A 21,730-nucleotide genomic window follows, 5' to 3' on the forward strand; every position below is an offset into this window, starting at 1 on the left:
TAGTATAGTAGGGTGTTTCTGAGTCAGCGGCTCCCACTGGCGGAGGTCACGACACAGGAAAAAAGGAGGCTGGGTAGTGATCGGGGGGTCCGTGAATTGCGGGAGGGGGGGGGGGGCACGGGGCGCGATAATTCACCTAGTTGGTTATATATTCGTGTAGAAGGATGGTAGGATGTTGCTGTCATTCAGAATGCATTTACATAAACAGTAATAGTAGCAGGTAAAGGTCTGACTTAAAACACCTACAGTGAAACAGAACAGGTGTTATATATTATACAAAGAATTGGTTGATGATGTGTAGGTGGACGTGCACATAGTTCATAGTTGTCACTGGAAAAAAATTGCTACAAGAAAAAATCAACACAGAAAGTTCAACACATGTGGCACTTCATCGGTGTCCATGTCGACACATGAGAATGAATATGAAAACATTCAAAAAAAAGAAAAATAAATCTTCAAAAACTCATGTCAACCTTTTTCATTGTCGACCATAGCCGTGCCAGTGTTTTGCATGTGCCATTTAATCCTGGGGTTGCCGTGAATCGCGCGCGGGGGTGGGGGGGAGGGAGGAGGTGAGGGGTGTCCGCGAATCACGGGAGGAGGGGTCGTGGGTGGATGCCGAGAATTGCGGGAGGGGGGGATGCGGGGGGGGGGGGGGTGTGGGTGCCGCGAATCGTGGCACCATGAACCGTGGGAGGGGGGGCCCGGGGGGTTGTCGCGAATCGTGGGAGGGGGGATCGTGGGAGTCACCGGGTGTGCTGCGAATCGCCACTAGAAAAAATCAGCACAGAAAGGTCAACACATGTAAATGTTGACATAAGTGTGGCACTTCATTGGTGTCCATGTCGACACATGAGAATGAATATGAAAACATTGAAAAAGTGAAAAATAAATCTTGTCAACCTTTTTCATTGTCGACCATAGCCATGTCAGTGTTTTGCATGTGCCATTTAATCATGGGGATGCCGTGAATGGGGGGGGGGGGGGGGGGGGGGGGGGGGAGGTGCATACCCAACATGACCCTCTCCAGGAGGGACACATTGCTCTGTTTCTGGACTTTCTTCTTAATTTATGGATTACCATCACCTGTGCTTAAACACCTTTCTTGTCAAGTACCCTGTTTAAAATGACAGGTGATGACAATCATAAATTAAGATGGAAGTCCACAAACAGAGCATTCTGTCCCTCCTGGAGAGGGTCATGTTGGGAGGTATAGAGGTGTGGGGCGCTCACCTGGTGTGTCTGGTGAGTAGTTGTGTCTTTGCTGTGTAACATGGAGAGGCAGAGGGTGTCTGGCACTGTCTGTGGGCTCACTGGGCTGGTTCTCTGTCATGTGAGTCAATCATGTGAGTCAGAGGCTCCACCCAGCGTTATAGCTCCAGACACACTTTGAGTGACAGATGTAGCCAAATATATAAGAGATATATAACCACACACAGGGATCAGCAGCCTCATAACTCCTCCTACTCCTTCCCTTAGCTCCCCCACCTCCTCCTCATCTATTCTCCATCCTCCGCTCCCTCCTACTCTCCTCTCCTCCCCCCCTCTCCTCCCCCACAACCTCTCTTCAGCTTCCCTTCCTCCGCTCCTCCTCTCCTCTGCTCCTCCTTTCCTCTGCTTCCCCTCCTTTCTTCTGCTTCCAATCCTCTTCACCCCTCCCCTGCTTTCCCTTCTCCTTGTCTCCGCTCCTCTTCTCCTCAGCTACCACATCTCTTTCCCTCCTCCACTACCCCTCCTCCTCCTCTCCTTTGCTTCCCTCCTGCTCACCTCATCTCCTCCGCACCCCCTCCCCTTCTCTCACTTCTCCGCTTCCCCTCTCTTCCTCTCCCCCTCCCCTCTTCTCCTGCACTTCCCCTCCTCCTCACCCCTCTCCTCTTCTCCTGCTCTCCCTTCTCCTCTCCTCCTCTACTCTCCCTCCTCTTACTCCTCCTCTTCTCTGCTCCCCTTCTCTCTCTCCTCCCCACCACTTTTCGTCGGAGGAGGAGGAGCATTTCAATCGCTGCTGATCATGTACCATGCAGCACCAATGACAAGAGGTACACAGTGCCTTCTGTGCTACTTCTCTACATGTCCGCTTCTCTCCTCCTCCACTCCTTTGCTCCTTCTCTGATCCCCCTCCTCCACTCCTTTGCTCCTTCTTCTCTGATCCCTCTCCTCCTTCCCCTCCTCCTCTCCCCAGCTCTCCCTTTCCCCTCTTTTGCTCTCCTCACCAATTTCCCCACACTTTTCTCTCTCTGACTGCCAGTGAACCTGTGCTGGGGTACAGGAAGAGAAGACCCAGCGCCGGGGAGATGGAGCAGGAAGAGATGACTAGCACAGAAGAAGAGAAAGTGCAGCAGACCCAGTCTGCCCAGGAGCAGGGGCAGCAAAATCATCGCTACCATCGCTGCTGATTGTCACAGGAGGTACCCAGCACCAGCTTGCACTGCGCTCCCTTCTCTGCACCTCCTCCATGCCTCCTCTCCTCCTCCTCTCCCCCTCTTCTTATCTGCTCCTGCTCTCTGTTCTCCCCTCCTCCTCAGCTCCCCAACCACCTCCTCCGCTCCCCCTCCTCCTTTCCTGTTTCCCCCTTCTTTCTTTTGCTTCCAATACTCCTCACCCCCTCCCCTACTTTCCTTTCTTCTTTCCTCTCACTCCTCAGCTCTCCTTCCTCTTCTGCTTCCCCTCCTCCTCTCGCTTCCCTCCTGCTCACCTCCTATACTCCGCACCCCCTCCCCTTCTCTGCTCCTCCACTCCCCCCTCCTCTCCTTCACTTCCCCTCCTCCACACCCCCTCTCCTTTTCTCTCTCTCTCTCCACCCTCTCTCTCTCTCTCCACCCTCTCTCTCTCCACCCTCTCTCTCTCTCTCTCTCCACCCTCTCTCTCTCTCCACCCTCCACCCTCTCTCTCTCGCCCTCTCTCTCTCCACCCTCTCTCTCTCTTTCCACCCTCTCTCTCTCTCTCCACTCTCTCTCTCGCCTCACCCTCTCTCTCTCTCTCTCGCCTCACCCTCTCTCTCTCGCCTCACCCCCCCTCTCTCTCTCTCTCGCCTCACCCTCTCTCTCTCGCCTCACCCTCTCTCTCTCTCGCCTCACCCTCTCTCTCTCTCGCCTCACCCTCTCTCTCTCGCCTCACTCTCTCTCTCTCTCGCCTCACCCTCTCTCTCTCTCTCGCCTCACCCTCTCTCTCTCTCGCCTCACCCTCTCTCTCGCCTCACCCTCTCTCTCTCGCCTCACCCTCTCTCCACCCACTCTCTCTCTCTCTCTCTCTCTCTACCCTCTTTCTCTCCACCCTCTCTCTCTCTCCACCCTCTCTCGCCTCACCCTCTCTCTCTCTCTCTCGCCTCACCCTCTCTCTCGCCTCACCCTCTCTCTCTCGCCTCACCCTCTCTCTCTCTCTCCACCCTCTCTCTCTCCCTCTCTCTCTCCCTCTCTCTCTCCCTCTCTCTCTCCACCCTCTCTCTCTCTCTCCACCATCTCTCTCCACCCTCTCTCTCTCTCTCCACCCTCTCTCTCTCCACCCTCTCTCTCTCTCTCCACCCTATCTCACCTCACCCTCTCTCTCTCTCGCCTCACCCTCTCTCTCTCGCCTCTCTCCCTCTCTCTCTCTCGCCTCACCCTCTCTCTCGCCTCACCCTCTCTCTCTCTCGCCTCACCCTATCTCTCGCCTCACCCTCTCTCTCTCCTCACCCTCTCTCTCTCCTCACCCTCTCTCTCTCTCTCGCCTCACCCTCTCTCTCGCCTCACCCTCTCTCTCGCCTCACCCTCACTCTCTCTCACCCTCACTCTCTCTCTCTCGCCTCACCCTCTCTCGCCTCACCCTCTCTCCACCCTCTTTCTCTCACCTCACCCTCTCTCTCTCTCTACCCTCTCTCTCTCCACCCTCTCTCTCCCATTCCCAGCAGTCACCTCTCTGGTCACATCCCCCTGTGTTGCTGTATAATGCCCCAATCCCAGCAGTCACCTCTCCGGTCTCATCCTCTGGTGATACTGTATAATGTCTCATTCCCAGCAGACACCTCTCTGGTTACATTCTTCTGATGTTACTGTATACTGTCCCATACCCAGCAGTCACCTCTCCGGTCACATCCCCCGGTGTTACTGTATAATGTCCCATTTCCATCCCCCTGTGTTACTGTATAATGTCCCAATCCCAGCAGTCTTCTCTCCGGTCACATCCCCAGGTGTTACTGTATAATGTCCCATTCCCAGCTGTATCCTCTCAGATCACATCCCCCGATGTTACTGTATCATGTCCCATTTACAGCAGTCACCTCCCCCGGTGTTACTGTATAATTCCACATTCCCAGCAGTCACATCTCTGGTCACATCCCCCGATGTTACTGTATAATGCCTCATTCCCAGCGGGCACCTCTCCGGTGTTACTGTATAATTCCCCATTCCAGCAGTCACCTCTCTGGTCACATCCCTCGGTGCTAATGTATAATGTCCCATTCCCAGCAGTCACCTCTCTGGTCACACCCCCCCCCATTGTTACTGTATAATGCCCCATTCCCAGCAGTCACCTCTCCGGTCTCATCCTCTGGTGTTACTGTATAATGACCCATTCCCAGCAGTCACCTCTCCGGTCACATCCCCTATTGTTACTGTATAATGCCCCATTCCCAGCAGTCACCTCTCCGGTCACATCCCCCGGTGTTACTGTATAATGTTCCATTCCCAGCAGTCATCTCTCTGGTCACAACCCCCGATGTTACTGTATAATGTCCCATTCCCAGCAGTCACCTCCCCCGGTGTTACTGTATAATGACCTATTCCCAGCAGTCACCTCTCCGGTCAGCAGCTGGATGATTTTGTTGGTGAGTTTCAGGATCTTATGGTCATTGTTTCTCTCATTTATCAATGAGTGAGGTTAAGGCACAGTCTTGGAATCCTGGGTCTTGATCCCTCTTCTGAACACATAGGGACGGCTGCTGCTGGGTGTCTCACATTCACCGTCCTTCTTCGGTGGCACATAATCCTAAGTGAGGAGAAAAATGTTAAATCAACTGCACTGATGGTATAGCAGCTCTCATAAATGCAAAGGTTCTGAGGGGTAAAAAAGAGCGATGGGATAAGTTTATACGAGTGACACCTGTAAAGTAAAAATGTATTAGTAAAATAATGTTTACACTCCTTTTGGAGGATGTGAGGTGAGAGAGGGAGATTGTCGTGCTGTCCCTACTAACCCTAACCTTACAGAGGCAGCGGTATTCCTCAGCTCAGTTGCTGTCCGCTTCTGGGTGGAATCTTCTGTTGCGGCTTTGGTCCCGGGGCGCGGCTTGCTGACGTCAGCGACTGGCGTGTCGGTACTTCGGGCAGCAGCAAAGTCTCCAACCTGTTTCATGCCTCGCTGGGCACTTTGTCAAGGTGGGGTGACTGATAGAAGTTGCTCCCTGTATGTAAGGAAATGAAGTAGAAATTCACATCCAATTTTAACATTTTGTGTATTTCAAAAATGTAAAGAAATAAAAAAAGTTTGGACATTTTCCGAGCAACAATCTGGTTGGAACAAATATTTTAACGACATTTTGGGTGTCACGAACGGTGAAACGGTGTCAAGGCATGCATTATATGTAATAGTAGAGTGCAAGACTAATAAAAACACTAATAAAGAGATTACATCTCCATATGTGCCAAAGTGGTTTGTGCAAAATGCTAGTGAACAGCTAATGAACCCAATACACCAATCATGTCCAAACTATGGCCCGCCAGCTTTTGTGAAACTGCAAGTCCCATCATGCCTTGCCACAGTTTTGCTATTAGGGAATACTAAAACTATGTCAAGGCATGCTGGGATGTGTAGTTTCAAAACAGCTGAAGGGCCATATTTTGGACATGCCTGCAACATACGCTCAGTGACAAACAAGCTTTAAAATCAAAGTCAATTGTTTGGTGACCCGACTCCCAGGCTGCACCTCACCTGGATTTCTCCTCGCACCCTTCACGCACAGTAGGGCAATAAGCTGCATCTAGTTTATTTAGGGCGCAAAAATGCAGCCGACAAGACCAGGGCAAGTGCTGCGAACAATTCATTAGCTCCCACTACATTAGGCAAGAGCTACGGGTGCACAAAACAATTGAATCACCATTATATGTTGTTTAGCACCTTACATAAATTATATATATATTTTTTATTATTATTATTTTAATATGCAGTACAGTAAGACCAGCAACCCTTACCACCAGCATAGCTCTGCCCCAACACTCATGAAGCACCGCCTACATGTTTTGATTGGCCCACAATCCAATCAGTCAAAGAAAATGGATCACCATCAATAGGTAAAAACATTGATGGTCATCCATTGCATAGTATGCCACAATCAATGGGCAGTTGCACTATTGTTATCAATTGCAAAGACGTCCATCCCTAAAGCTGTGCACACACAGTGCAAGTGAGCCTCTGCGCTAAGTTTGCAGTTAAGCACAGATGGCTCAGCATTGTGTGCTGAACAATCTGTCACGGCCAGTGTTCTCTGGTGTGAGAACACTGGCGATGACTAGATTTATAACTGGATGCAGTGTAAATCTAGTCAGGCAACAGCGACGCGCGGGACCGCGCAATCGTCATCACCAGAGGGTATACACGTGGAGTGATCCTTTTTTCATTTCTAAGCGATCTAGTCAGATCACTTAGAAATAAATGAGTTTTGGGGAAAGGGGAACGTGGGGCAATCAGTCGCACAGGTTTTTATCAAAGCAGTATTGTTCTCATTTACCCTCAGTGTATTTGTACATCGGTTGGTTAACCGTGAGTAGGGAGGGTGTGCTACCACTGGACACAGGTTTGACAATTTTTGGAAAGAAGAGAAAGTATGTCTCTGTGTGGTGCACAGGTTATTAAGAAAGTAAAATTTAACTTTTATTTGGATATGTTTAAAAGAATGTAGCGAAATATAGACAGACAGTGACACATAAAGACACACACAGTGTAGGTTTAAAAAGGATAGAAATCCTTACTCAGTGTGATCCAACTCAATATCCTCCTAGATGTTGGTTAGATTCTATGTATTAGTAATAATGGTTTATTGTACAGTTTTCCACAGTGGAATTTTGTGCGTTTAAGTCGCCTATTACTGATCTGCTGGTAACAAAATTATCTGGGTTTATGTTCCCCTGTGATGTTACTGATCAGATTACTTCACATCACAAATAGGGTAGGCAATATGGTGCCCCGCGGGTCACCCCTCAAGCGGTGCGTGTCTGGTGAGATCTGCCACCTCTGCACCAGCACTGCGCGCCGCAAATGAGAGGGAGAGCCGCGTCAATGAGGACGTGTACCCTGCAGAGGAGCTCCGGCGTGTTAGAGTCAGCGCCGGAGATCTCCGTCTGTTAGGAGTCAGATCTGAGCGCTGCGGACGTCACGCAAGTAGCGCCTCTGACTGAGCAGGCCAGTGAGAACTGGCATACCGCTCCGACTAAACGATTTTAAGCTAATACAGATCAAAATACATGTAATAGGGATAGGGGAGAGGAGGAGAGCACACTGAGTGGACCTAGACCCTCAGTGTGCTCTCCTCCTCTCCCCTACTTTCTCACTTAGAAATAAGCCTCATATCCCCCTGGGCGGGATGTATTAATGTACATCACTGACCCTCGTCTGCCAGCCGCCGCGATGCTACCGCATATGTACTAACATATGCGGCTAGCATCGGGTTGCGGTGACGGAGACCCCCGCGATACCTGTAATGTGGTGTGCGGGGGTCTCTGTCACATCCTGGCGGCTGTCAGTGTCCCCCTGCCTCTCCTCCTCCTCCCTACAGCCGGATGTCCTCCCGGCTGTGACACCTGCTGGGGGAGGAGGAGATCGATGGAGGACGGGAGGGGGGGGGAGGTCGCAAGGACGGTGGGCGGCGATAGAAGCCCATAGGCATCTATAGGGTATCGCCACCCAGAGGTGGCGATACCCTGCCAGGCGGAGACGGGGCGGACGGGTAATGGTACATAGGGAAATGCGGTAAAACCCCCGTTTTACCACATTTTCCCTTTAGTACATCCCGCCCCCTGTGTGTATGCCCCATTAGGATAGTAGATAATACAGTATACACTTTAGACTACAGTATAACTAATGTGACAATAATCCCTGTATAACATACCTCCCAACTTCTGTGTTGGGGAAATAGGGGGTGGGGCGTATGCAAATGAGGGCACAGCTTATGCTAATTAGCCGCGACCTCATTTTCATACGAGAATAGACGCGGTACTTGTGTAGTTTCACGGCCCCGGAATTGCAGAGGCTCGCATGCCGCTCTAGCTATGAAACTTGGCAGCCTGCCAGGTAGCGTAGCGCTGCGCGTGCCAAATGTAATGAAGTGTATCGTGTAAAAAACAGACAAACGGGGCTTAAAAACAAACAAACGGGGCTTATAAATCGCACACCCCGGCACATCGCAAACCCCGGCACACCGCTGGTGTTCCCAATGTAGACGCTAACTTATTTAGCGTCTCAATTCACACTCCCGGCACTTCGGCTTAGACGTGCGCGGACAGCGTTACGTAGTCAGTCAGGGAGCTACGCAGTTTGCGTAGTCAGTCAGCAGTAGCCCTGTATGAGACACTGAGGTGAATGTGTTCCTGAATCAGCCTCACTATCCACGCTCACCCGAAGCGTGGAGAGCCCCGCGAGGGGCGGCGGTACGCGTCCTACGACCTTTTCATACCCCCACTATCCACTTCGGCATGGAGTTGAGAATAGAATAGTGTGGCGAGCGCAGCGAGCCACAGAGCCCGAAGCGTGGCGAGCGCAGTGAGCCGCGCGAGGGGACACGCATACCTTCACAGCTATCTGCGTCCCCTCGCGGGCTTCACAGGTGTCAGCGTCCGCTCGCCACGCTTCGGGCTTACGCTGACACCTGTGAAGCCCGCGAGGGGACGCGGATAGCTGTGAAGGTATCAGCGTGCGCTCGCCACGCTTCGGGCTCGCTGCGCTCGCCACACTATTCTATTCTCAACTCCACGCTGACGTGGATAGTGGAGGTATGAAAAGGTCGTAGGACGCGTACCGCCACGCTTCGGGTGGCCGTGGATAGTGGGATTTACACGGTCCACAGCTGTGGCGTCCACTAGTGGCACTGAGGGTGGGTTTCAATAGTGTTCCCCTAGGGCCACCTAAATTTAAATGCTTTTGCGTCTAAATTTAAATGTACCCCTTCACCTAAGTAAATCCAGACGCATTTGCGTCTGGGTTTACAAGCCCCAACACCTTTGCGGCTTGCAAGGCGCCTGTATTCTAACGCTTTAGCGTCTGAATCCAGGCTTTCCGGCTTCTTAGCGGCTATCTATGTGACTCGAGATTCAAACGCAGTTGCGTCTGAATCTCGCGTACAGTTTAGAAGCGCCGGCATCGCTGTGCCGGGGTGTGCACTTTAACATACCCCCGTTGTCAGCGGTGCCCAGGCGCTGCCTATTTCACTGTGGAACTACAAGTGCCATAGTGACATTGACCTGTCAGCGCTGCTGCTGCTGCTGGCCGGCAGCTACGCTGTTTACATACAGCTAGTGCGGCACAAGCTCAGTCAGACAGAGCTAGAGCGGCACGCGCACGGTTAATCAGAGCCTCTGGCAGGCTGCCAAGTTTCATAGCTAGAGCGGCACGTGAGCCTCTGCACTTCCGGCGCCGTGAAACTACACAAGTACCATAGACGCTGTGCGCATGCGCACAGCATCTATTCTACTAGATTGGGGGTCTCCCAACTGCCACCCCCCGCAGCGGGACAATGCCTGCCGTGGGTGGGACAGCGGGACAGGACCCGAAAATCGGGACTGTCCCGCTGTAATCGTGACAGTTGGGAGGTATGGTATAACCATCCAGCAAGCAATCCCGTACATGTACTTGGTGTCACCTGAACGCAGCAGTGATCCCAGCCTATATACAGTATGCCCAGTTTTCCTACATCTGCACTAATGGCTACGTGCAGTTTGCTAGCCTGTACGGTTTGGCGCACCTGTATCTCACCACATTGGCATGCCGGGCACATATTTACCATTACACTCACATGTGTTTATTATCATAGAACATAGCAAAGCGCGCATAGCTACTGCAGCAGAGAGAGAGAACATATGGTATACACACAGAGGCTTTCCATAGATTATAATCTGGTCTATATACACCTGTGTCACACTTTGGGAAAGCAGATAGATAATATACAGTGTATAATAATGCAGACAGCACTGGGGCTGAGATATTACAACCTGAGCCATAGAGTAGCGCTGCTGAGGATACACTGGTATGCCCATACACATAGATATCCCCAGTAGCACCATACAGCAGCCCTGTGGGAGTCACATACATGACCAACATACAGACTGAGCTCCAGTCCTCACCCACAGGTTGCTCAATGCTCAGGGGGTGTTCTGCACATGTGCACTTACCAGCCGCTTCTTCTACGCAGGGGCAGAGCGTCCATGGCGTCCCAGTCAGTGACTGCCTCCATCAGAGCAGCCGGGGCAGAGTGCTCATGTAGGGGGAGCAGCAGTGATGACGATGCAATATGTGCCAGGTGTAGTTCCAGCAGCTGCCAATAGGTGGCGATGGTGCGGCACAGCGTGAATGACGTCACTGCATTGTAGCTACGAGATACACGGACAGTCCGTGTATGAGTGGCTGGTACAGTGGTGTGTACCGTTAGTTCAGCGTCTGGGACAGCCACTCAGGCTGAGCCACCACGGGTTCGAATCCTCCTCCAGTGTCTGCTGTTTCAGGGGCGTGGGGTGTAGCGCCTTCGGATCCGGGAGCAGCCTGAGTTTTTGACTCATCCACTGATACCACATTATTTTCTGCTCAAACTACATAATATTAATAATTAGCCACCATATATAACCAGGAGGAATAACTTTAAGTGGGGGCAGGACGGAGACTGTGTACAGACCAATTACCATTACGGCTGCTCTGATGGAGGTAGTCACTGACTGGGACGCCATGGACGCTCTGCCCCTGCGTAGAATATACAGTTTATTCATTGGCACAAAACAGCAAAATAGGTTAAAATTAAAAAAGTGCATTAAGAAAAAGTGAATAGAAATTGGAGCTGTGTGTCCGTGTCGCTGTACACTTATACAGTGCCCGTGTCAGCAGATTTCCACATACACAATTTTCTTTAATAACTCATGTCGACCTATTCCTGTGTTGACCTTTTTCATGCAGCCTTTTGGATTGTGTCGACCATTTTCAGCGTCAATTTAAACCAGGTCGATCTTTTTCATATGTAGACCTTTTCACTGCAGACCAATAGATCTAATTACTGTTGACTTAATGACCCTCACCCCTGGTCACAGCATCTATAAACTGTTATGTAGGACATAACAGTCCGCGCGAGGGGACACGCATACCTTCACAGCTATCTGCGTCCCCTCGCGGGCTTCACAGGTGTCAGCGTCCGCTCGCCACGCTTCGGGCTTACGCTGACACCTGTGAAGCCCGCGAGGGGACGCGGATAGCTGTGAAGGTATCAGCGTGCGCTCGCCACGCTTCGGGCTCGCTGCGCTCGCCACACTATTCTATTCTCAACTCCACGCTGACGTGGATAGTGGAGGTATGAAAAGGTCGTAGGACGCGTACCGCCACGCTTCGGGTGGCCGTGGATAGTGGGATTTACACGGTCCACAGCTGTGGCGTCCACTAGTGGCACTGAGGGTGGGTTTCAATAGTGTTCCCCTAGGGCCACCTAAATTTAAATGCTTTTGCGTCTAAATTTAAATGTACCCCTTCACCTAAGTAAATCCAGACGCATTTGCGTCTGGGTTTACAAGCCCCAACACCTTTGCGGCTTGCAAGGCGCCTGTATTCTAACGCTTTAGCGTCTGAATCCAGGCTTTCCGGCTTCTTAGCGGCTATCTATGTGACTCGAGATTCAAACGCAGTTGCGTCTGAATCTCGCGTACAGTTTAGAAGCGCCGGCATCGCTGTGCCGGGGTGTGCACTTTAACATACCCCCGTTGTCAGCGGTGCCCAGGCGCTGCCTATTTCACTGTGGAACTACAAGTGCCACAGTGACATTGACCTGTCAGCGCTGCTGCTGCTGCTGGCCGGCAGCTACGCTGTTTACATACAGCTAGTGCGGCACAAGCTCAGTCAGACAGAGCTAGAGCGGCACGCGCACGGTTAATCAGAGCCTCTGGCAGGCTGCCAAGTTTCATAGCTAGAGCGGCACGTGAGCCTCTGCACTTCCGGCGCCGTGAAACTACACAAGTACCATAGACGCTGTGCGCATGCGCACAGCATCTATTCTACTAGATTGGGGGTCTCCCAACTGCCACCCCCCGCAGCGGGACAATGCCTGCCGTGGGTGGGACAGCGGGACAGGACCCGAAAATCGGGACTGTCCCGCTGTAATCGTGACAGTTGGGAGGTATGGTATAACCATCCAGCAAGCAATCCCGTACATGTACTTGGTGTCACCTGAACGCAGCAGTGATCCCAGCCTATATACAGTATGCCCAGTTTTCCTACATCTGCACTACTGGCTACGTGCAGTTTGCTAGCCTGTACGGTTTGGCGCACCTGTATCTCACCACATTGGCATGCCGGGCACATATTTACCATTACACTCACATGTGTTTATTATCATAGAACATAGCAAAGCGCGCATAGCTACTGCAGCAGAGAGAGAGAACATATGGTATACACACAGAGGCTTTCCATAGATTATAATCTGGTCTATATACACCTGTGTCACACTTTGGGAAAGCAGATAGATAATATACAGTGTATAATAATGCAGACAGCACTGGGGCTGAGATATTACAACCTGAGCCATAGAGTAGCGCTGCTGAGGATACACTGGTATGCCCATACACATAGATATCCCCAGTAGCACCATACAGCAGCCCTGTGGGAGTCACATACATGACCAACATACAGACTGAGCTCCAGTCCTCACCCACAGGTTGCTCAATGCTCAGGGGGTGTTCTGCACATGTGCACTTACCAGCCGCTTCTTCTACGCAGGGGCAGAGCGTCCATGGCGTCCCAGTCAGTGACTGCCTCCATCAGAGCAGCCGGGGCAGAGTGCTCATGTAGGGGGAGCAGCAGTGATGACGATGCAATATGTGCCAGGTGTAGTTCCAGCAGCTGCCAATAGGTGGCGATGGTGCGGCACAGCGTGAATGACGTCACTGCATTGTAGCTACGAGATACACGGACAGTCCGTGTATGAGTGGCTGGTACAGTGGCGTGTACCGTTAGTTCAGCGTCTGGGACAGCCACTCAGGCTGAGCCACCACGGGTTCGAATCCTCCTCCAGTGTCTGCTGTTTCAGGGGCGTGGGGTGTAGCGCCTTCGGATCCGGGAGCAGCCTGAGTTTTTGACTCATCCACTGATACCACAATATTTTCTGCTCAAACTACATAATATTAATAATTAGCCACCATATATAACCAGGAGGAATAACTTTAAGTGGGGGCAGGACGGAGACTGTGTACAGACCAATTACCATTACGGCTGTTCTGATGGAGGTAGTCACTGACTGGGACGCCATGGACGCTCTGCCCCTGCGTAGAATATACAGTTTATTCATTGGCACAAAACAGCAAAATAGGTTAAAATTAAAAAAGTGCATTAAGAAAAAGTGAATAGAAATTGGAGCTGTGTGTCCGTGTCGCTGTACACTTATACAGTGCCCGTGTCAGCAGATTTCCACATACACAATTTTCTTTAATAACTCATGTCGACCTATTCCTGTGTTGACCTTTTTCATGCAGCCTTTTGGATTGTGTCGACCATTTTCAGCGTCAATTTAAACCAGGTCGATCTTTTTCATATGTAGACCTTTTCACTGCAGACCAATAGATCTAATTACTGTCGACTTAATGACCCTCACCCCTGGTCACAGCATCTATAAACTGTTATGTAGGACAGGAGACAAGTCCCGAAAACGAATAGCATTCCTCCCAACTGTCCTGATTACAGTGGTACGGTCCCGCTATTTGGAGCCTGCCCTGATGTCCCTTGAGGGGAGGTGATCATGGCTGCTCTGCTTTGTGGGGCAGCTGGTGATTGCTGGATAGGTGCAGCAAGGAGAGACGGGGCTGGGTACGCTGGCAAAGAAGATGGAAAACCCGGGGCCTCGATGCCCGGTCCCGCCCCCGTTGCACATAGCCCCACCCCTTTCCAGGGCCAGCTGCATGCAGGTCCCACTGATCTATTGGTAAAAGTTGGAAGGCATGTTTGATGTTCTGTGTATACAATACATTCCTTTTTCTTTTTTAATAGTAGGATCGGCAGCAATTAGCTGTATGCTCTGGCCTTCGTCTGCGGATCTTCACCTCCAATGAAGTGTATGGCCTTTGTCAAACATACATAAAAAAAAAAAAAAAATGATACCCGATCTATTGTCTGCGGGCGCGGCCTGACGGGCAACCCGTACAGACAGACGTGATTCTAGTCTGGCTCTAAACACAGATATTTCTCCATTCCCTGGAGAGAAATTGGCCTCACACTCCTTGCTGAAACAGGTAAGGATCATATGGTCGACCTAAAGATTGTCGACAGTCATTAGGTCAACATACTGCAAGGTTAACAGGTCAACAGGTCATTTGGTCCAAAAAAGCATTAGGTCGAAATGGTCTAGCTCAACATGGGGTTTTGTACTTTTTTTTTTTACCCGAATGCCGACACAGTCAACATGGACACAGGATTAAGTGCACCGCATCCCCTCGCATGTCTGGCTGTGCTTGGCACTCTATGTTATTCTCCTACCACACCCTAGTGCAGGCATTCCCAACCACGGTCCTCAAGGCACACCAACATTACAGGTTTTAATGATATCCAGGCTTGAGCACAGGTGACTTAATTAGTACCTGTGATTTGGATTAATCCATCTGTGCTGAAGCCTGGATATCACTAAAACCTGCACTGTTGGTGTGTCCTGAGGACCGTGGTTGGGAACGCCTGCCCTAGTGGATGGTAGGGCATGAAATTCCGCCTGTCAGCACATGTCGGCTCAAAAAAAAAACCAAAATTCCAGTGAAAAACCCAGTCGACCTAGACCATGTTGACCTAATGACCTGTCGACCTAGACCCATGTCGACTTTGCAGTATGTCGACCTGATGACTTTCGACCATCTGATACCGCTGATACCGGTTAATAGATAGAGGTTATCAATCCGCACGGCCTGTAATTGGTATAGCTATCTCACCCCTGCATTACTATATTAAGTATCAATTGGTAATGGGGGAGGCGCACCCAGGAATATGTATTAGACTTGGAAGCAAAGAAAGATAAAGTATTCCTACAAGGGGCAATCTAGGTTAGCATATATTAATGTTCTGATTAATGTTATAGGTACATTAATAAAGTGACCCAAGAAACAGAGAATTGGCTAAAACATGATGTTTATTGATTCATTTATTAAGGACAGCGAAATATTAACCCCTTCCCGACATTTGACGTACATTTACGTCATGGCCGGGATGTTCTTCCCGACACATGGCATAAATGTACGTCACGACTTTAAACTGTCACTGCGTCTAGAGACGCAGTGACAGAGGGACGATGTCTGCTGTCCCTGACAGCAGACATGTCCCTGCATGCCCAGGGGGGGCTGCGATGCCGCCCCCCCGTCGGCGATCGCTGTGATTGGCTGTTCAGTGTGAACAGCCATTCACAGCGGTTTCCTGTGTTACCAGCGAATCAGACGCTCGGTAACACAGGTGTCAATCACCGCCGGGCGTAAGGGGGCATGAGGGGGTCATCGGTGACGATGACACCTCACCCCACCCTCACCCCACCTTCCTCCAAGGCTGTGATTGGTCCGTCGGACCGACAGCCAATCACAGCCAAGGCGCGACATTTAAACTAACGGTGACTGCGCTGCAGACGCCATTCCGGTCTGGAATAGCGTGCAGAGCGGTCACCGTGCCTATCTGCCGTGATACTGACCTGATCCTTGCTAATACTTACCTGATCCTTGCAAATACCTTACCTGATCACCTGATCACTGCTTGTAGCGTGCTGGACGCTTCCTGGATCTGACTTCTTGGGACTTCCTGCTGCTGCTGCAGTGTGATAGAGAGATAGAGAGATAGAGAGAGAGAGAGATAGAGAGAGATAGAGAGATAGTGACAGAGAGAGCTATATTTTGTGTCTGCTACCCCCCCTTTTTGGGGGTGCAGGTTTTTTTTATATATAAATAACTGTCAGTGCTGCTGCTGCAGTGTCATAGAGTGATAGATAGTGATAGATAGTGATAGATAGTGACAGATAGAGAGATTTGTGTCTGCTACCCCCCCTTTTTGGGGGTGCAGGTTTTTTTTTTATATATATAACTGTCAGTGCTGCTGCTGCAGTGTCATAGAGTGATAGATAGTGATAGATAGTGAGAGATAGAGAGATAGAGAGAGATAGTGACAGAGAGTGATAGAGAGTGTATATTTTGTGTCTGCTACCCCCCCTTTTTGGGGGTGCAGGTTTTTTTTTATACATATAACTGTCAGTGCTGCTGCTGCAGTGTCCTAGATTGATAGATAGTGATAGATAGTGATAGATAGTGAGAGATAGAGAGAGATAGTGACAGAGAGTGATAGAGAGTGTATATTTTGTGTCTGCTACCCCCCCCCCCTTTTGTGCTGATCAGTATATCTGTGCTGATCAGCAACTTTTTGGGGGCGCAGGGTTTTTTTTTTTTATATATACCTGTCAGTTGCTGCCAGTTGCACTGTCAGTTGCACCAAAGGTTGTGCACCTGCTGCCCCTCACTGGTAATCAGTGTCGCATCACTGATCACCTTTTTTTTTTTTGAGAGTGCTGTGGGGTCTTTTTTTAATTTTTTTTTTACACACACTGTGATTTTGTGGGTGTCCTGTGGCCACTGTGCGCTGATCAGTGACGTACATCACTGATCAGCTTTTTCGGCACAGGGTTGATCTATTTTTTTTTTTTTTTGATCAAATTCCTGTTGCCTTTGAGCGCTGTTCAGTGACGGACGTTACTGACCAACATCTGTGCTCAATTTTTGGCGCAGGACCTTTTTTTTTTTTTTTTAACCCCTTCAATTTTTTTTTTTTTATTGGGATCAAATTCCTGTATAAAGTATTTTTTTTTTCTGCACTACATACACACTACACACTACATACCCCCCGGGTTGAAATAAAGTTTGTACCCCCCCCCCCTACACTATACACGTGTTGAAACATTTCACTACCAGTAACACAAAAATAAAAATGGCATCCCAAATGTCATCCCAAATGTCATCCCAGTCATCCAGAAGAATGTATTCAGCGGAGGAGGCATATGCCATGCTTGCCTCTGACTCTGACACAGCCAGTGATGCAAGCGGGGAATTTGAAGGATTTGTCTTAAGCTCCTCTTCCTCCTCTGGTGATGAGGGACCCCCTCAAAGACGCCCCCGTAGAGCAGCTGAGACCCCCCCAATAATTGATCTCGTATGGACCCCACCACCAGACAATTTTGTGCCCCAGGTTCCTGAGTTTTTGGCCATGCCTGGAATCCAATTTGATTCCACAGGTCTCAGAGAAATTGACTTTTTCAAATTATTTTTCTCTGATGATTTTATAAATTTAATGGTGGACCAAACTAATTTATATGCCCAGCAGTTTATTGCTCAAAACCCCACGTCATCATTTGCTAGGTGGACCCCTGTAGATGCAGTAGAGATGATGACGTTTTGGGGTCTGGTGTTTCATATGGGCATAGTAAAAAAGCCAGAAATTAGGCAATATTGGAGTACAGATGTTCTGTACAGCACCCAATTTTACCGTATGGCCATGCCCCGGGCTCGATTTGAGACGATCCTTACATTTTTGCATTACAACGATAATGCACAGTGCCCTCCCAGAGATGATCCCACCTTTGACCGGCTATTCAAAGTCAGGCCGGTCATTGATCATTTCAGTGCCAAATTTGCAGAGATGTACATCCCTGAAAAATTTATTTGTATTGACGAGTCCCTTATACATTTTAAAGGAAGGGTTAAATTCCGCCAGTACCTTCCCAGTAAGAGGGCAAGGTATGGCATAAAAATGTATAAGCTGTGTGAAAGCACCTCAGGGTACACCCACAGGTTTAGGGTATATGAAGGGAAGGATTCAAGAATTGAACCGCCAGAATGCCCCCCCTCCCTCGTAGGTGTTAGTGGAAAAATTGTCTGGGATTTAGTGCACCCCTTCCTGGATAAAGGTTATCACCTCTATGTGGATAACTTTTACACCAGCATCCCCCTGTTTAAGGCCCTTGGTTCAAGAGGTACAGCAGCTTGCGGTACTGTGCGCAAGAACCAAAGAGGCCTCCCAAAAACGCACATTGCCCAAGTAATGAGAAGGGGTGAAAGCAGGGGAATATGCACCGAAAATATGTTGTTGGTCAAATATAAGGACAAGAGGGATGTCCTTATACTGACAACAATTCACGGAGACAGTACCACCTCCGTCCCTGTACGAGGTACCAGTACCCACACCTCCAAACCTAATTGTATCCTGGATTACAATAAGTACATGGGCGGAGTGGATCTTTCAGATCAGGTACTGAAGCCGTACAGTGCCCTGCGGAAAACAAAAATCTGGTACAAGAAGCTGGCCGTGTATATCATCCAGATGGCACTGTATAACGCTTACGTGCTATTCCGTTCTACCGGCCAGAGGGGGACATTTATGCACTTTCAAGAGGAAGTCATAAAGGGCCTAATATTTGGGAACCAGCAGGCAGAGGGCCCCAGTACTTCTAGTACTGGCCCCCGTATTGTACCAGGGCAGCATTTTCCTGATGAAATCCCCTCCACTGGAAAAAAGGGCAGGACACAAAAAAGGTGCAAAGTTTGCTATAAAAAGGGAATAATAAAGCAAACTATTTTCCAGTGTGACACTTGCCCCGACAAACCCGGCCTATGTATAAAGGAGTGTTTTAAAATATACCACACATCTATGGATTATTAGGTTCATAATTTCACCGTGCTTCGGGGGTCTTGCTAATGCGACATAGCACCCACCAAAATTCCACCAGAATCTGAGCTGCAAAATCCAAAAATCACTCCTTCCCTTCTGAGTCCTGCCATGCACCCAACTGGTATTTTTCGGTCACATGTGAGACATTGCCGTACTCGGGAGAAATTGGGGCACAGATTTTGGGGTGCTTTTTCTCCTTCATACCTTCTAAAAATGAAAAATTTTGAGCCAGAACTGCATTTTTGTGTAAAAAAATGTAATTTTTCATTTTCACTGTCCAGTTGTATCAAAATTGGTGAAACCCCTGGGGGTTTGAAATGTACACTATACCCCTAGATGAATTCCCTGAGGGGTGTAGTTTGCAAAATGGGGTCACTTGTGGGGGGGTTCCACTGTATTGGTGCTTTGGGGGTCTTGCTAATGCGACATAGCACCCACCAACATTCCACCAGAATTTGTGCTGCAAAATCCAAATATCACTCCTTCCCTTCTGAGTCCTGCCACTTTTTGGTCACACATGAGGCATTGCCGTACTCGGGAGAAATTGGGGCACAGATTTTGGGGTGCTTTTTCTCCTTCATACCTTCTGAAAATGAAAAATTTTGAGCCAGAACTGCATTTTTGTGTAAAAAAATGTAATTTTTCATTTTCACTGCCCAGTTGTATCAAAATTGGTGAAACCCCTGGGGGTTTGAAATGTACACTATACCCCTAGATGAATTCCCTGAGGGGTGTAGTTTGCAAAATGGGGTCACTTGTGGGGGGGTTCCACTGTATTGGTGCTTTGGGGGTCTTGCTAATGCGACATAGCACCCACCAACATTCCACCAGAATCTGAGCTGCAAAATCCCAAAATCACTCCTTCCTTTCTGAGTCCTGCCATGCACCCAAATGGTATTTTTTGGTCACATGTGAGGCATTGCCGTACTCGGGAGAAATTGGGGCACAGATTTTGGGGTGCTTTGTCTCCTTCATTCCTTGTGAAAATGAAAAATTTTGAGCCAGAACTGCATTTTTGTGTAAAAAATGTAATTTTGCATTTGCACAGCCCAGTTGTATCAAAATTGGTGAAACCCCTGGGGGTTTGAAATGTACACTATACCCCTAGATGAATTCCCTGAGGGGTGTAGTTTGCAAAATGGGGTCACTTGTGGGGGGGTTCCACTGTATTGGTGCTTGGGGGGTCTTGCTAATGCGACATAGCACCCACTAAAATTCCACCAGAATCTGAGCTGCAAAATCCAAAAATCACTCCTTCCCTTCTGAGTCCTGCCATGCACCCAAATGGTATTTTTTGGTCACATGTGAGGCATTGCCGTACTCGGGAGAAATTGGGGCACAGATTTTGGGGTGCTTTTTCTCCTTCATACCTTATGAAAATGAAAAATTTTGAGCCAGAACTGCATTTTTGTGTAAAAAAATGTAATTTTTCATTTTCACTGCCCAGTTGTATCAAAATTGGTGAAACCCCTGGGGGTTTGAAATGTACACTATACCCCTAGATGAATTCCCTGAGGGGTGTAGTTTGCAAAATGGGGTCACTTGTGGGGGGGTTCCACTGTATTGGTGCTTTGGGGGTCTTGCTAATGCGACATAGCACCCACCAACATTCCACCACCAAAAATCACTCCTTCCTTTCTGAGTCCTGCCATGCACCCAAATGGTATTTTTTGGTCACATATGAGGCATTGCCATACTCGGGAGAAATTGGGGCACAGATTTTGGGGTGCTTTTTCTCCTTCATACCTTATGAAAATGAAAAATTGAGCCAGAACTGCATTTTTGTGTAAAAAAAATGTAATTTTTCATTTTCACTGCCCAGTTGTATCAAAATTGGTGAAACCCCTGGGGGTTTGAAATGTACACTATACCCCTAGATGAATTCCCTGAGGGGTGTAGTTTGCAAAATGGGGTCACTTGTGGGGGGGTTCCACTGTATTGGTGCTTGGGGGGTCTTGCTAATGCAACATAGCACCCACCAACATTCCACCAGAATCTGAGCTGCAAAATCCAAAAATCACTCCTTCCTTTCTGAGTCCTGCCATGCACCCAAATGGTATTTTTTGGTCACATGTGAGGCATTGCCGTACTCGGGAGAAATTGGGGCACAGATTTTGGGGTGCTTTTTCTCCTTCATACCTTCTGAAAATGAAAAATTTTGAGCCAAAACTGCATTTTTGTGTAAAAAATGTAATTTTGCATTTGCACAGCCCAGTTGTATCAAAATTGGTGAAACCCCTGGGGGTTTGAAATGTACACTATACCCCTAGATGAATTCCCTGAGGGGTGTAGTTTGCAAAATGGGGTCACTTGTGGGGGGGTTCCACTGTATTGGTGCTTGGGGGGTCTTGCTAATGCGACATAGCACCCACCAAAATTCCACCAGAATCTGACCTGCAAAATCCAAAAATCACTCCTTCCCTTCTGAGTCCTGCCATGCACCCAAATGGTATTTTTTGGTCACATGTGAGGCATTGCCGTACTCGGGAGAAATTGGGGCACAGATTTTGGGGTGCTTTTTCTCCTTCATACCTTCTGAATATGAAAAATTTTGAGCCAGAACTGCATTTTTGTGTAAAAAAATGTAATTTTTCATTTTCACTGCCCAGTTGTATCAAAATTGGTGAAACCCCTGGGGGTTTGAAATGTACACTATACCCCTAGATGAATTCCCTGAGGGGTGTAGTTTGCAAAATGGGGTCACTTGTGGGGGGGTTCCACTGTATTGGTGCTTTGGGGGTCTTGCTAATGCGACATAGCACCCACCAACATTCCACCACCAAAAATCACTCCTTCCCTTCTGAGTCCTGCCATGCACCCAACTGGTATTTTTTGGTCACATATGAGGCATTGCCAT

General features: G+C 49.1%; 1 long non-coding RNA gene across 2 annotated transcripts in view; it reads right to left on the bottom strand.

Moving 5' to 3' along the window:
- Positions 1-3,840: 3,840 nt before the first annotated feature.
- The window catches only part of LOC146054580 (uncharacterized), a 47,771-nt gene continuing 29,881 nt past the window's right edge, over positions 3,841-21,730 (bottom strand). The window contains exons 1-4 of one of the 2 annotated variants that reach the window (XR_014468268.1): positions 10,350-10,523; positions 5,174-5,374; positions 4,505-4,959; positions 3,841-4,446 (exon numbers count right to left, since the gene is read on the bottom strand). This is a non-coding gene — a long non-coding RNA (uncharacterized LOC146054580). Of the gene's footprint in view, positions 4,447-4,504; positions 4,960-5,173; positions 5,375-10,349; positions 10,524-21,730 lie in introns of those variants that run through there. The other variant, XR_014468267.1, reaches the window with a different exon arrangement.

Source organism: Crinia signifera, unplaced genomic scaffold (genome assembly GCF_055691185.1).
Source record: "Crinia signifera unplaced genomic scaffold, ASM5569118v1 HAP2_SCAFFOLD_253, whole genome shotgun sequence".
Taxonomy (NCBI): domain Eukaryota; kingdom Metazoa; phylum Chordata; class Amphibia; order Anura; family Myobatrachidae; genus Crinia; species Crinia signifera.